At 46.3% G+C, this 16,008-nt stretch overlaps 2 protein-coding genes across 7 annotated transcripts in view; one reads left to right on the forward strand and one right to left on the reverse strand.

Annotated features, from left to right (window-relative positions):
* Positions 1 to 16,008, forward strand: part of FAM227B (family with sequence similarity 227 member B) — a 3,234,040-nt gene that overhangs the window by 1,663,272 nt on the left and 1,554,760 nt on the right. The gene's annotated exons all lie outside the window — the stretch shown is intronic.
* FGF7 (fibroblast growth factor 7) overlaps positions 1 to 16,008 on the reverse strand; it is a 290,470-nt gene that overhangs the window by 240,753 nt on the left and 33,709 nt on the right. The gene's annotated exons all lie outside the window — the stretch shown is intronic.

The raw sequence follows: 16,008 nt of genomic DNA on the forward strand, positions 1-16,008 counted from the left end.
CACCGTTCCTAAGTCACAGAGCCTGCTACCAACCACAAAGCTGGAGTTCTTTCAACCAGCAGGTCCTCAGTTTTCTCTGTGCTGATTTTAAACCAATTGTTCCCCATCCAACAGGCAATCTTGGCTAAGGGATCTCTAAACCAAAATTGAGAGACTGGGATATCATCATTGAGTTTTAGAACAAGTTGGATGTCCTCCACATATGACTTTACAGTGAAACCCTCATAGTAGATGTGATAAAGTAAGGGAATAATGCAAATGTTGAAAAGAGTGGGGCTTACTGAGACCCCCTCTAGAACTCTACATGGCAAGCGCCGAAACTCAGAGCAAAACGTGGTAAAATGGATAGTCTGAGATTGTGAATTCTAAAAAGAGTTAACCAGGCCTCAGCTTTCCCTGTTCCCTGCAAGTTAGAGATTTGAATATAACACTGTATCAAAAGGTGCCAGTCCACAAGGACAGAACAGCACAGATTCGCTGTTGCACTAGCAATTCGAGGTCATCAGTGACAGCAAGAAAAGCTGGCTGTGCTGTGAAAAAGGTAAAATCCAGATTAGGAAGGATCCAGAAGAGATTGAGAAATAATATAGCGAGATAGCCGAGTATTATTATGTGTCTCTAGAAGCTGTATGGGTAGCAGAAGGAGAGAAATAGGGCAACAAATAGCAAGGGCAGCAGAGGGCTTCTTAAGAAGAGGTGTAGCCTTTCTTTCTTCCAATCATCCAGAACAGTAGCTTCTGTGATAGACATATTACAGACGTCCGTCAGGACAGTGCTAAAAGCAGAGACCACCATCTGTATCACCGAAGGAGACAAGGATCTGGAGGTCAACAGGATGTAAGCAGGTGGCCTGGATTTAAGCAGTAGAGTTTAAGTTACGGATGAAGTAAAGAAAACTTGGATAGGACCCATCAAAATAAATTACCCAATATGAATATGGCCTCAACAGATGAAGCAGTAGTAGACTCATTGAAAGTACACGCAATATTGTTCATTATTTCGAAACATAATAGTAGAACAACAAAGAACGTAAATCAGCAGAAGGCTGTAGGGTGGATGCCTTACAAGAAGGTAGAAGAAGGGTATTGACTGTGGAGAATACCGCCTCGAGCAGAATTAGAGGAGGATTTCATTTTTGTAGCATAGTATGCAGAACAAGCAGCTTGGATTTGTTTCTCATAATATTTCATGGCCTTCTGATAAAGGGCCTTCTCATCCATGGCATTGTTGAGTCTCGAAAACCATGCGGCTGAAGGAAGTGAGGTAGCTGTACATTTAATTTTAGAAGAAACAAGAGAACAAAGAGAGAGCTCTTTTAATATTATTACTGAAGACCAGAGTAGACATGGTTTTTAGCAGATGCGTAAGTTGGTGAGAATCAAGAGCCAAGTAGGGACGAAACATGGCCTTAAAACAAAAGGAGTTGCTCGCCACAGAAGGAAAGGTAAAATGGAATGGAACCTCTCAATAATCATTCCTAAATAGCAAAAGGAAGTATAATAATCTGCTAAAAGGAGGAGAAAACAGGATTAACAAGGTGCCCACTCACATGCATAGCATAGGGCACTACCTGCTAAAGTCTGAGAGTGAAGTTAACAAGCCAGAAACGCTACCACGCAGGCAAGATATTAAATATTCCCAGGAACCTGGAGATTGAACTCTTGTAATGCAATAGCGGCAAAATGTCACCAAAAGTAGCACCAAACTTTGCAACTCAGCCCGTGGACGGTGAAAGAGACCCATAGTGACTATGAAAGAGGGAGTACAGAAGATCTCACAGATCACATAATCAACCAAAGCAGCATCTCTTTGTGTATCAAGGGCGCTAGTCAGGGGCCCCCAAAAGATCAAATTCAATCCACCACCTGGGCGTGTGGTATGATCAACATGATAAATCCTGTGACCTTGGGAATAGGCAATGCCCAGTCTGGCCCATGAGCAGCCATGGCTCTGGAATAAAAAACACAGGAGGTGTTTTTTAATATAAAGTTGCACAGTTTAACTATGTACTGAGAAAGGAAGCAAATATTTTCAAGACAACAGAAGAGTCTAGAAACATAAGACTTACTGGCAAGGAAGTGTCACAAAAGGAAAGAGGAAATACAGTGAATGTCTGGTAAATCTTAGCGATCCAAGACCCCAGTAGAATCTATACAATCAGGAGGGTTTAGCTTAAGGTTTAGACTAAAGAGTAAAATCTGAATGAAGACTTTTGAGCAGCATAACTTCCCCTGTGCCCAGACGGTGTGCTGATGAGTGTTTACAGGCTACAAGAGTCCACTGACCAATGAGCATATGCACTCCAGTGCCCATGAAATATAGGATGCTGGCATATATCCAAGTGGCCTTCTTACACTAGAAAACTAGAATGTCAGCTCAGAAATCCTTCCAAGATTGTGGCAGTTCAAGGTAAATCTTAAAAATATACCTGACAACTGTACTCACCAGGAGCAAAAGAACCAGGCAAGGGTTTGAAATTGCAAGAGAGTACTCACTACAAAAAAGAGGACAAGAACCTGCTGGAAAATGAATACAAAACAGAGCTTTCACAATGTAGCAATAAGAATAGCAAACAAATATACAACAATCGGTAAGGCAACACGTGTTAAAAGATAATGCCCAGTAAATTCTGACAGGTAAAGTGCGTGAAACTAATAACGGGTTGGCCTCTGACTTTGAACACAGAGATTGATTGGCTTCTCTTCTCTAGCTGTTACTTCCCTCACACTGCCAAATAATTGCAGAGCAAGTACACGGATATGCAGACTGGGTGAAGCGCTAGAAAGTCCTGCCTTTTGAAGTTCCTTGACAGGCAATGAAGGTGTCTGTGGCCAGTATTAATTAAACAATATATAAATTGGGTTATCTTTGGAGTGAAACAGTATTTTAGAAAGTGAGGCTAATGGTGTGCATATTAGTATTGTGCATTAAAATAGACTTCCATCCCGGATGGCAGTGCGCGGATCTACACTGCTCGAGGCCCTTGCCTTGCCTTGTAAAACCTCAACCATGAAGAAAAATGCCCCAGTCTGTTTTTTTAAAACACATTTTTATTGGCATTTTGCATTATACTGTCACAATATAATCATTGCGCATCACAACAATACGTTTCATTAGTCTTAGGCAACATAGGAAACAGGGGTAACCCCTAATTAGCCTTCCACTTACAATTAAAGGAATACCATCTCATATTTCAGCAATTCGAGCGCCCAGGCAAGCCAGGCCAAACAAATTTCCAGCCCAAGGGGAACTGCTCACCTTTAACCTTAGGCTTCTTAAGCATTTATTAGCAAATCAGGATATTTCACAAGACCCTCTCCATATTATAGTGCATCACACCATTGCTAGCACAGAACCTTTGCAAGAGCCATTTAAGGAGTAAAACAAAAACAAAAAGATTTAACAACCAACATGTTCGATTCAAATATCATCGGAAGGTTCATCACTGTCACATATCAGGACTGGTCAAACGCCAGTCCGCCACACTTCAATCTATTATTATTATTGTTAAAGGCAATTTCTATGGCGCAACTAAGCCCAATGGGCGTCAAGGCGCATAACCAAATAGTAACAGCTGTTAAAAATACCACTATACAGCTATACAACTATTGCGGGTAGGCCTTGACGAAATACCAGGTTTTAAGCGCCTTTTTAAAAGAGGAGAGAGAGGACTGTGTCTTAATATCTTGGGGGAGAGAGTTCCACAGCTTTGGTGCAACAATTGAGAATGCCCTATCTCCCCATCGTGCTCTTTTGGCTCGAGGGACGACCAACAGGTTCAACTCAGCAGATCTAAGCGCTCTCCCCGGCTGGTAGGGAGTAAGCAAGGCGCTTAAAGGGTGCGTAGATCTTTCTGACAGAGCTCTATAAGCTAAGCAAAGAATCTTAAAAGAGATCCTCAGTTGAATAGGAAGCCAGTGAAGAGTCTTTCTGGCCATAGTGGCAGAAGAAGTATTGGGAAGTGCTAGGACAAAACGGGCCGCAGCATTTTGTACAATTTGTAGCCGCTGGGTGAGCCCCTTGTTGGCATCTGCATAGAGTGCATTGCAGTAATCCAACCTGGAGCCCACCAATGCCACTACTATCTGCTTCCGTGCTGGGAGAGAAAGATAATGAAGAATTCTCCTGAGTATTTTTATGACTCCCCAGCAGGTAGCGACCGTGCGATTAACCTGTAGGGTCATAGACAGCGAGGTGTCAAAGATCTCTAAAGAAAGGGAGAGGAGTATCCATGGCAGTGGGAGTGTGTGCACATGTGTACATACATCAAAGATCGGGGGCATGTTGCAGCCGTCTCTCATCCTGTGGTGTGTGCTGCCTCCGTCCCTGGGCATGCGGGCCGGCATAGAATCAAGGGGGTGATCCCCCTAATCTGGGTCCAGTGCAGATCTCTTTGAATCTAGATTGGAGGATCGCCTATGTTGCATCCCACGTGCCCAACCCGCCCTGTGAAGGACTATCCTATCCAAATTCACTTCTTCCATGACTTTCTGCTTACTATCTGCGTCACCAGATGGTCCCTCCCTGTTTCGCAGTATCTCAGACCACAGGTCTGCGATAGTATCTTCCCTGATAAGGATTCTCTCTTCTGCCCGAGCCCAGCACGTTACATCTCGTGCCCAGGCCTCTAGCTGGGGGCCTACCTCCGACTTCCATACAAACACAATGTGCCTCTTAGCCAACGTCATGGCCAAATCCAGGAACCAGGATCCCACTATCTTTGCTTTAGGCCTCAAGAACAGACCCAACTGGCACGTGCCCAAGGAACAGGTAAGTGGGTGACCTAATACTCAGGCCAATTAATACATCATCGTCTCCCAAAACGTGCAGTTTGTAGCAACTACACATCAGACGTTTAAAATCAGAATCAAATACAGCACATCTAATGTAGGGTCATGGCTCCCCACCATAAATGACCTGTAGTCTATGGGGTGGTTTATAGGTCATGTGAGTGTAATTAAATTGTGTAAACTTCAGACGTGTGTTTCTGGATACCCACCTAGAGTACGCCAGAACCCTACTCCATTCACTTTCCGAAAGTTCATGCCCCTATAGGTCCACCCATCATGTTGTCGGAGCTAGAAGTGGTGGTTTCTGTGCCATTTCACCTGGTGTCTTGTATTCCCCATAGTCAACATCAATTGGAGTACTGCATAAGTCTTGGACTCTCCCCTTCCAGTAGACCATAAATCCCTGAAAGATCTCGCCAGCACCTCATATATCAGGAATTGGCCTGGGGGAAGTCCATTTTGTTTCAGTAATTCCTACGATGTGATCAGTATTTCTAGGTGGAAGCAGTCTCCTACTGTAGTTAGCCCTGCATCCGTCCATGCCATCAGCTATGGCACACTGTAGCACGTAATCGGGTCGCTATGAGGGAAGCCCACCAACAGCAAGGCCAGGGCATATAGCCTGTTGGAGGCGATGTCAGTCGCAGACATCAAGTCCAACTTGCCAGGGCCACCGACAGAAGCATCCCTGGTCTCAGAAGCTCCACTTTTCGAGCTAGTAGTTTCACAAGTAGTGTCTCCTGCGTAGTGAATCTGCCTGTCTGTCCCACTTCTTCCTGCCTGGAACCTGCCAACCAAAGTATTTCCCACTGTAACGGGGCTGATATATAATAAAGTTCAAAAGCGGTGTCAGAGGGACGTGCCAGAGGGATGCAAAGAGTTTCTAACAACACCCTGTATCTGCCACCATCCCACACCAGCTACCTTAGCATAGAATCCAACTGTTGAAACTAAGCTCCAGGGATTTCAGCCAGGAGATTGGTGAAAAAATATAATAGTTGCAGTAACATCGCCATCTCAGTTAGGGAAATCCGCTCCATAACGGGAAATTTCATGGATCTCCAGAAAGGGACACATGTCCGGAGAGATCGGAGGGCAACCCCCAAATTCCCTTCAATTTGGTCATCTCAGGAATGGAACACCTGAGTACCGAAACATTGTTAGGGCCTAGCTTAACTCTGTGGCATGTGATTCAGACTCTGACTACCGGCCACCACGGGGAAAAGATAGGTCTTGGTCTTATTCAATCGGAGGCCAGAGTTTTGCGCAAATTTGTCCAGCAAAGCCATTTAATGCTGCACCTCCATTGAACCATTGTTAAGATAAAGTAGGGGAATATTGGCATATAAGGAAATTATATGCACTCTGCCATCCACCATCACACTATAGCCGCCCCTTCGCGTTGGAACAGTTCTGCCAAGGGTTCTATGGCTAGGGCAAACAGAAGAGGCGACAGAGGACATTCCTACTTTGTACCTCTAAAAATCTTGTACCTTACAGAGATACTGTGGCCCGTCTTAACTCTCGCTGTGTGAGAGGAGTACAACAATCAAACTCATTTAACCCACTGTTACCCCAACTGCATTCAGAGCATTACCTTATAAAGATAATCCCACCGGACCGAGTTGAAGGCCTTCTCTTGTTCGATCAACATAATCACGGTGAGTAGGAGGGTCAAAAAGACCGGGTGGTGTAAGACCTGCTACAACTGACGATGGTTAAGGGGAGTACTACTCACTGGAATCAACCCATTTTGATCACTATGCACTATGTTTGGCATATCTGACAGCAGCCGATGCGCCAGGACCTTACTAAGAACTCTAAAGCCCACGTTCAACATGGACAGGGGACGGAATGCTGTAACGGAGGCATCCTGCATCTTAATCTTCGGGAGAGGGATCACTGTTGACTTCTGTAGTCAAGTAGGCAATGAGCCTTTACTGAATGCCTCCGCGTATAGAGTTTCCAGTCAATGGACTAAAGAACCAGTAAATGCTGCATACAATTCTGCAGGGAGGCCGTCAGATCCTGGCAACTTCCCATTAGCCGTCTCCCTGATGGCAGCCCTACTTTCCTGGGTTGACACTGGGCAACCTGGTTTCACCCCAGCCGTTCGGTCCAAGCTCTGCAGGGGCACTCTATCTAAGAAGGCCCTCAAGCCAACTACATCCATTTGCTCTGGCCTCCCATAAAGGGGCTCATAGTAGTCTCTGAACACCGCATTGATCTCACCCGGGGCATAAAGTGGCGTTTTGTTGCAGAATCGAATCTGGGCAATAGGCGACCCCCAGGATTACGGACAGATAAGCCAAGCGAGCAATCTACAAACTCTAAGCTCTTCATCATGTGCCCCTCCATGTAAGCTTTGAAGTCCAGGCAACGCAGGCGCTCTAGTGGGACATTATACAGCTCCCTTGCCTCGATCGGCCTGAGCTGCATAAGGTCACCTGCCCTCAATGCAATTCAACATCCATGTCAAGCAGCGTATTGTTGAGCTCTTTCCCCACACCCAGTGACTGACCCATACAGTGTCCCCTCACCCCCACCTTAAATGCCTCCCATTCGACTGCTGCAGATGGAGTGGACGCCTGATTATGTGCAAAATTGTCCGTGACAGTATTCGCAGCATGTCTGTGAAACATGCATCTTCAAGTCACGGGGATTAAATCTCTAATTGGGAACCTCCATGCAATCCCTCACAGGCCTTAACTTTAGAAGGAGTGGGCTGTGGTCGGACACCCTACGTCCCAGGTACTCATCTGTGTGACATCTATTGGCTAAACCCTGTGGAGCAAAGAAACCTATCTAGCTGAGTATGTAGGTGGTTTATATGCGAGTAATAAGAGTCTTCCCTGTTCAGCCCATGTTGTACCCTCCAAATGTCCACCACGTCCCAATGCCCCAACCAGTTCCTGAAACCTTCTGAAACTCTAGGCCCCAACGCCCCTTTACAACATCAGTCACACAATTGTAGTCACCTTCCAAAAGGAGGTCAGCAGTAGCAATTGAGGCCAATTGGGAGGTTAATGTTAATCCATTTAGAGGCTGACCCCATCCCCCTAATATTCCACAACATAAACCAAAGTCCTACACCCAAAAGCATCCCAGCAACGGCCGATCGCCTAAACCTGAAAAGAAAAAACATTAGTACTAGTAGGCTGCCTACAGAATCCCGGCAATGGCCACACCGATTGGGGTGGGCTAGCCCTTTGTACACCAAAGTGCCACTCCTGCCCACTCATCCATAGTACGTTAAGCATATGCAAACCCGGGTATAGGAAGCAGCCACCAAAACCTTAGAACTCGCAAACTCAGCCGATATTAGCTCATTACAGCTAGTATATCACATAGGCTCCAGTGATAGGGAGTATCCCTGAACAGCCTCGACCTCAAACAAGGTATAGGAATTCCCATTATACCTGCAGGATCTAAGAAACAGGAGGGTATTGCCTACATCGTCAGTCTTGTGTTCATCGGATCAGTTTCTCCGCAGTCTGTGGGTTGACCTGAGGTAAGGCTTCATTATTACTAACAGAGGCTTCAGAATCAGACACCAGTGAGTCGTTCCCATACGATGTCTCAGGTTCCTCACACTGCATTTTTGTCGTTACCAGTTCCGCCACTGCCACCAATGCCGCCAAACGTTCCTGCTCTGCCTGCAATGGGGATGATTTGTTCAGAGAGCGACAACAAGATGGTCTCTTAGAACGCTTCTGGATCTGTGCCCTGCTGCCGCTGCTCTAGGCCTGGGATCGGGGATGGCCTCACCTGTCGTATATGCTTCCAGCCAAGCCACAGGACTGTCTAGATCATCACACAAATGTGTTTTTCCATCTAGGATAATGCGAAGCCTGGCAGGGAACATGAGAAAGTACTGAAGCCCAGCCTCACGGAGAGCCCAAGATGGAATCTCGCTGTGCCTGTACCCGAGCAGTGAACTCCGGGAACATTGATACTTTGTCATTATCCACTACAAAGGGGCCCTCTCATCCAGCCCTCTGTAGTATAGTGTCCCTATCCTTATAATGCAGTAGTCTGGCCACCACCGGGAGCGGGGGATGGCCAGGGGCCAGCGGACGCACCGGCACCTGTTGCGCTCGTTCTGGAGCAATAAAGGGGGTTAGGTGTTCTGCGCTACCTCCGTCTGCAGCCATATTTCAAGGTAGGATATAATATCTGGACCTTCTGCTCCTTCAGTGAGTCCCACCACTCGAATGTTATTGTGGTGGTTACGATCCTCCGCATCTTCTGCTTGCCTTTCATGGGTACGCACCCTGTCTGATAGAAACTCTACCTTGTGGGTAGTGTCTTCTGCTCGGGGTGTACCTCATTCAAGTACCTCATTCAAGGAGGTTTCAACTTCCCCCACTCGCTCTGCTAGTTTGCAATGTTCTGCACGCAGAAGACCAAAGCCCAATGACACTAAACTAATTTCCTGCTGGTATGTGAGCTTGGTGTCCGCGATAGCAGCCAAGACTTTATCAAAGTGTGGCTGTATGGAAGGTTCTGGAATGTTTTGGCCTCCCGTCCCTTCGACTGCAGGCGGGGAAGATTCCTCTACGCCAGTCTGAGGTGCCGTTTGTTTAGCCTTCGACTTTCCCGTTATTTCGCATGAGGCACTGTCCTTACTAACTCCCAGGACCAGTTGCTGAGCCGCGTCTGGGCCCAGCATACCTCACTATTTGTCTACCGGCAGTGCTTGTGTAGTCTTCTCACAAGACGGAGGTATGTGTGCCCACCAGGTGCAGGACAAGGTCAGTCCTAGCCAGCACCCGGCCAAGGCAAATCCAGTCTCACACCACCACTTTCCAACACTGCACAGCCACGAAGATGTGGATCGCACTATTTCACACAAGTCACTTTTGTGGACCCTGTCATCCACAGACTTTCTTAGGATGCCTGTACCTGCAGTGTCTGTATCCCATTTCCCTGCAGCCCAGGGGGCCCCCAGCATGGCTAGCTAGGCCTGGCACCATCCCAGCAAAGACAAATCTCCTCAAAATGGTGACTAGCTTGATGAAAATCCCCTCTATGTGGCCCACTGGGTCTCTGGGGTCCGAGGTATCTTCAAGTGCCCCATGTACCTTTCAGTATCGGCAATGGATGTGCAGGTGTGTGGCGCCCCTTCTGTCAGGTGTCTTGATTTGGAGATGCGTCTCACGGCCACATGGCGTCAGCAAGTAGGTCCCCACTCCCCGTAACATGGCCCGGTGACTGCGGGAGAGCCAGCAGGGCCTCCTTTTCACGACCTCTTCTCTGCTCTCATTAGTGCTCTTCACTGGCTTCCCAGTAACTCACCCTCCCACTCCCCAGTTGTGGGGTCTGGGATCCTTTATTGTTCTGTGCCGCTATTGCATCTCTCATCACCAGCGCCGGCACCGCCCACGGCCTCAATGTGTCCCCAGACCATGAGCTCTAACAGCCCCGCGATTCCCATGGATCAGGCCTGACACGCAGTACTTCCACTCTCAGGCAGTCTTCAGGATCTTAGCAGCATTGCACAGGAGATTCTCCTCGCGGATGTGCCACTTTAGCAGGCAGGCTTCTGCCTCGAGGCCCGGCAACCGCAGTAGAGCCAACACGGCCTCCAATTTACAGCCTCATCCCTGCTCTTACCAGTGCCTCATACTGTCCTACTGGGACCTTGGCCTCACACTCCCCGGTTGTGTGGCCCAGGTGTCTTTATTATGTTGTGCCTCCTCCTCCCCTCTCGTCGTCGCGATGCAGCCCTGGACCGCGGACTCTAGCCACCCCCACTGTACCAGTGGATATCACCCGTCTCTCGCTTCCTCCACTCTCATGCGGTCTTCGAGATCTCTGCCGTGTTAACTCGGGCCCATTACAGCGGTCGACGGCACCCTGGACTCCAGCTCATATTTTCCAGCTTCTACTTAGATCCTGATTGCCATCCAGGGCAGTGTTTCGGCTGCCTTCTTGCAAAGGTAGATATCGGCAGCCCTCTCTGGCCTTGCTGTCTTCAGTCTTACTGCCGACCACCTCCGTAATGCATTGGTGCCCCAGAAGAGGTCCCCTACTCTAAATCAATTGATGTGGCTGCTCGTCCTCCCACCCGTGGTACAAATACCCTAAGGAGTTTTGGCAGGCAGGCGCAAAGCGACAAGCTCACAAGTCTGCCATTCTCAGCTCCAAAGCCACACCCCAAATGCGTCAATCTTAAAATGAAGAAGTAAACAGTGGACACCCAGGATAAACCCCAGTGGAGGAATCCCACTGCAACTGATATAACTGTTATAACTGATGATGGAGGTTGCGGAGCAGGCAAGAGTCTGGTGCATCAGTAGAGGTGGTGAGAAAATGTGCTGGATCCTGCAGGCTGAATCTAGTGCCCACCTGTCTGGACTTCGGATCTACGGTAGGGATTTGTTGTTGCAGAGTCACCCCACCCCATGGCAATCTAGAGGCCCCGAGGGAAATGGCTGCAGCAGGTGGAGAAGACTGTGTGACCAATCGATCCCAAACTAAAATATTTTTGTCACACTATTGTCCAACCTCCCCCTCTTCCCCCATCTTGAGGAGACCCTAAGGGGCCTGAGAAAAAGTGTAACATCAGGTGAGGCAGACAGTGGTGGCTTGAGAAGGCAGCAGGTCCTGGGAGTGGTGTAGATTTCGGGAATGCATGAGAGGAATCTTAGTGCGCATACAGCTATTAGAAGTGCTAGGAGTAACAGCAGAGTGGAGGGGGCACAAAAACACTGCTCAAGCCCACCTTCCAAAGGAACACTGACAAAACATGCGAAGTGGCCCACTAAATATTAGAAAAACTCACACCATAGCAAAGAGGTCTCTTCAGGGCTACTGAAAAATAAGAAAGAAGCAGTGGAAGGAGCAGCGCCCCCAGCTCACATAGAAAGTTGCTAAGATCACTGTGAAAGGGCCTCTCAGCACTATAACAAAACAAGCCTCAAAATAAAATCTAAAAGCTTCTTAGGGCCTCAAGAAATGGTGTAATAGGAGGACCTCATGATAGGACTGCAGCCAAGTGGCAACTGCCCTAGGCCTCACCCAGGGAAGTTATTGTCCAAAAAGTGAAGTCTATCCTTGTTCCAAACTACCAAAAACAAAGTATTGTAAAAGGGGCAGACCTAATTCCGCAGAGCCCACACTACCCAGGCCCAAACAGATAGAAGTGCACAGAACAGAAGGCATTTCAAAATATTTGATTGCAAAAGGCCGACAGAAGTAAAAATAGCAGACTACTACTCTGGCAAATTAACGAAATAAGACTTGAAAGCCTGTCTGCCAGACCTGAAATCTGACAAGGAAAAAACAATCACACACTGTCAGTGGACTCGAAGATCTGAAATACCAAAAACTAGCAGGGATAAAGATGGACATGCAGTCAATTAATGAAGACTTGAGGTGGCTAAAAATAAACTCAAAACTAATGCATCTACATAAGAACTCCTTTATGCCTCTATTTGGAAAAACTAAAAGCTAAGTAATTGTAGGGCCAATATGAAGTTCTTGAAAACAGTTATATGAATGACAACATTGGCATCCATAAACTGAAAGATGAGGCAGAAATATAAACTATTTATACCTGAGTGGAGCTCATTTTTGGATCAATACTACAAGATCCTCAAGAGAGAGGCAAGAATGGACATTGTGAGAGCAAACAGAGTGATGAGACAGTCCAAAGGCCAGACCACAAGAAGCAGATACAATTGTAGTCAATGCAGAAAATTTAAATATAGGAAACTGTGGATACATTCAAACACAGTGACAAAAATCTGATTGCATGATACAGCTATTACCGCCGACAAAGCTGTTAGTGATATTTCCTGGTAGGTTGGATGAGAGTATGACTAGGGTGACCAGATCTGGTGAATCAAAAACCAGGACATTTTGCTACAAGCGCGCGCCTCGCGCTGGCAACAGGGCGGAGGGAGAGAGGAGGGGGCCTGTGCCTGTTTCTCTTGCGGGAGCGAGCAGGAACTATCTGTCAAAGCTCGCTCCCACAAGGGAATCGCTAAATGTGCAAGTGTTGCCATTGAAAGCAATGCAACGCATGCACGTTTTTGCCTGCCAAAGTGAAGCGATGGATAAAGGTCTTTTCCTAATCAGCGCATGCGCGCTGCATAGGCGAGACCTAAAAACTAGCTATGCTGTGTAAATATAGTGTAGGTTCTGAATGCGGTACAGTGGTGAAGGACCCTGAGGGTTGATCCATAAAACTTCACATACAAAGATCACCACACTCACTCTTACTCATAAACATCCATACACCAAATACTGCACACAAAAAATTCATAAAACATACAACAGGTACATGCATTATCTAAGATGGGAACCAGACTTGGACAGATCCTCATTTGGTTGCTCATTGGCTAATGTGGCATCTTAAGGCCTGCGGCGACTATAGACTGTATTAGACAATGTAGGCGATCTATACACCGAGAAACTCAAGACTTCTCTATCACGCATCTACCCTTGTATCGACTATATCTTCATGTCAATAAGCATAATTCAAAATCAAAAAATTTCTGAAGTCTTTCAACTTAACCAAGAAGAGTACAGCTCTCATGCAACTAGATGGGATGCAATTATGATAACTCTGAGGGAGGCAATTTTAATGAGGGCAGAAAGCAAATGTTAATAGACGATAAATTAATAATAGTAACCGGAGGTTAGATTAAAAACAAGACCCAACCAGGAAACATGACATCTCTCATGCAACTAGATGGGATGCAATTATGATAACTCTGAGGAGGGAGGCAATTTTAATGAGGGCAGAAAGCAAATGTTAATAGACGATAAATTAACAATAGTAACCAGAGGTTAGATTAAAAACAAGACCCAACCAGGAAACATGACGCAAATTAGCAACAGTGAGTTGCTAATCATATGTGCTTAGGACAAAGTGTCAAGAATATTTTTTTTAAATTGAGTCACACAATCTAACAAAAAGACCATAAAGTAAGGACACTACTTGCCAGACAGTTAAGGATCAAGAGAGCTAAAAACCAGATAAAGAAATTGAACTCTCTGATGGAGCTTGGGGCCCTTAAAGCAAAAGAGAAACAATAAGCGTTCAGGGATTTTTGTTCAGTAAATGTATCCCAAAGACATTGAGGCTATAATTAAGATTAGGGAACTTGTGGATAGATGTGGGATCCCTGAGTGTCCACCAACATGGAAAGTGCAGATAGATCATCCAATAGATAGCATAGAAGTTAGAAAAGTGATCAAGGAAATGAGTGAGTGTAATTTCACTACCCCAGACAAATTCACAGTGCTATTTTGTAAAGCATTCTTCTTACTGCAGCTACCTAAATATATAACATCCCTTTCTATTTCTTTACAAGTGGCTCTGGCGTCACACCATGTGGCCATAAGTATGATTCACAAACTGGAAAAGCAACCAGTGGAATGCTCCGCCTACCGGCCAATGGCCCCTCTCAATATCAAAGTACATTTTTTCTCAAAGGTCATTTTCAATAGACTTGACATGGTGTTGCCATAGTTGGTTGAAACCAACCAAGTGGGTCTCATAAAGGATTGGCAGTGCTGAAATAATGCGAGGCTAGTGAAAGACGTAGTTCAAAATATTTCCTGTAAACAAAAAAATGCCACCTATCTACCTAAATCTAGACCTAAAGGAGGTTTTTAATAAGGTCAGTTTAAGGTATTTAGATGAGATCTTAAAAGGAATTAGTAAGTAAGTAACTGACTTATAAAGCGCGGGACTGCCCGAAGGCGTCTTCGCGCTAGAGTCAGACATCAGGACCAGTAGCAGAACCTAATCTGAGGGAGAGCGCGCAAAGGGACAAGTTTTTAGCTGTTTTCTCAATTGTAATAGATCTGATTGAGTTCTGCGTTTAAAGGGCAGAGAATTCCACAATTTGCAAGTGGAGAAGGAAGAACTTCTGCCACCCCAACGGCCGTGTTTGAATCTGAGGACGATCACCATTAAGGCAGCGCTGACTGAAGCACACGCTTCGGAGTTACCATTGGAGGGATTTTCTGAAATGTTCAGGGAAAGCATTTGGAAGCCAATGCAGGTTGTTGAAGGCTTGGGAGACTGAGCTGAATTTTGGGATTTTCATGATCAGATGAGCTGCAGCATTCTGGAGAGTCTAGAGTTTGCTCAGTAAACATTGTTGGATACCCATGTACAGAGCATTGCAGTAGTCAATCCTAAAATTGACTCAGGCAATAAATACCAACTGATATTTGGAGCTCTAGCGGGATGAAAGGAAAAATCTTTCTCAGATTCTTAGAAGGGAGAACAGGATGAAGGGACCTGATTTATTTGGTCCGAGAATGAAAGATTTCTGTCAAAGAAAACACCTACGTTTTTGAATTTATCAACTGGACATGGGAGTCAACCAAGGTTATGAGGCCACCAGGGGACAGACCAAAAGGATGTGTCCTTACTGAATAGAATTACCTCCGTTTTGTCTGATTTTAACTTGAGACAATTTTCCCGCATCCAGACAACAATTTGCTCCATGCAGTTGTTAAACTGTTGGTTATCTCTTCGAAATCACAGTAGGCCATGGACTGAAAATGAGAGGGTGGATCATGGCAATTTACCTGGCGATTGAAGCCAGGATTAAGATCAATGGTCATCTCATACTTTTACCCTCAAGAAAGGTATGAGGCAAGGCTGCCCTCTATCTTCTGTAATTGTTGACTTGTCAATAGATCTACTTGTGATTCATGTTGATAATAATGAGGACATTCAGAGTATCAGGTTTGGAGGGGGACTATATAAAATATGCCTCTTCGCTGATGATGTTTTGCTGATGCTCAGGCTGGGCGAAAACCCAGGATTTCTTACGACATCCTAACCCTGCCTATGTCGGCCGGCCGGCTGGGCGCCCCAGATTTTAATTTGTACGCTCTTTGTGCTCAAGCAAGTTTTCTTCATTTTTGGCTGCATCCCACCCCTTACCAACCCCATGTCGCGGTGGAATTGGATGTTGCCTCCCCCTGGCCCTTGTCCACAGCCTTATTTGCTCCTGCGGTGCGGCCCCGGGCGGAAGTAAGCACTGTAGAGACGCTGCGCTGGGCTTGGTCATATCTGCGCCGCCTTTCAGGTCTTTCTCGTTTGTCCGCCAACGCCGTACCTATCGTCGACCACCCGGATTTTCCAGCCCTGCAGTCCTCTAGTATGTCTCGGCATGCGGCGTCACGGCGCCTTAAGACTGTTACAGATCTGTACCCGGATGATTCCTTCTACTCCCTCCCTGAG

Source organism: Lissotriton helveticus, chromosome 3_2 (assembly GCF_964261635.1).
Source record: "Lissotriton helveticus chromosome 3_2, aLisHel1.1, whole genome shotgun sequence".
Taxonomy (NCBI): domain Eukaryota; kingdom Metazoa; phylum Chordata; class Amphibia; order Caudata; family Salamandridae; genus Lissotriton; species Lissotriton helveticus.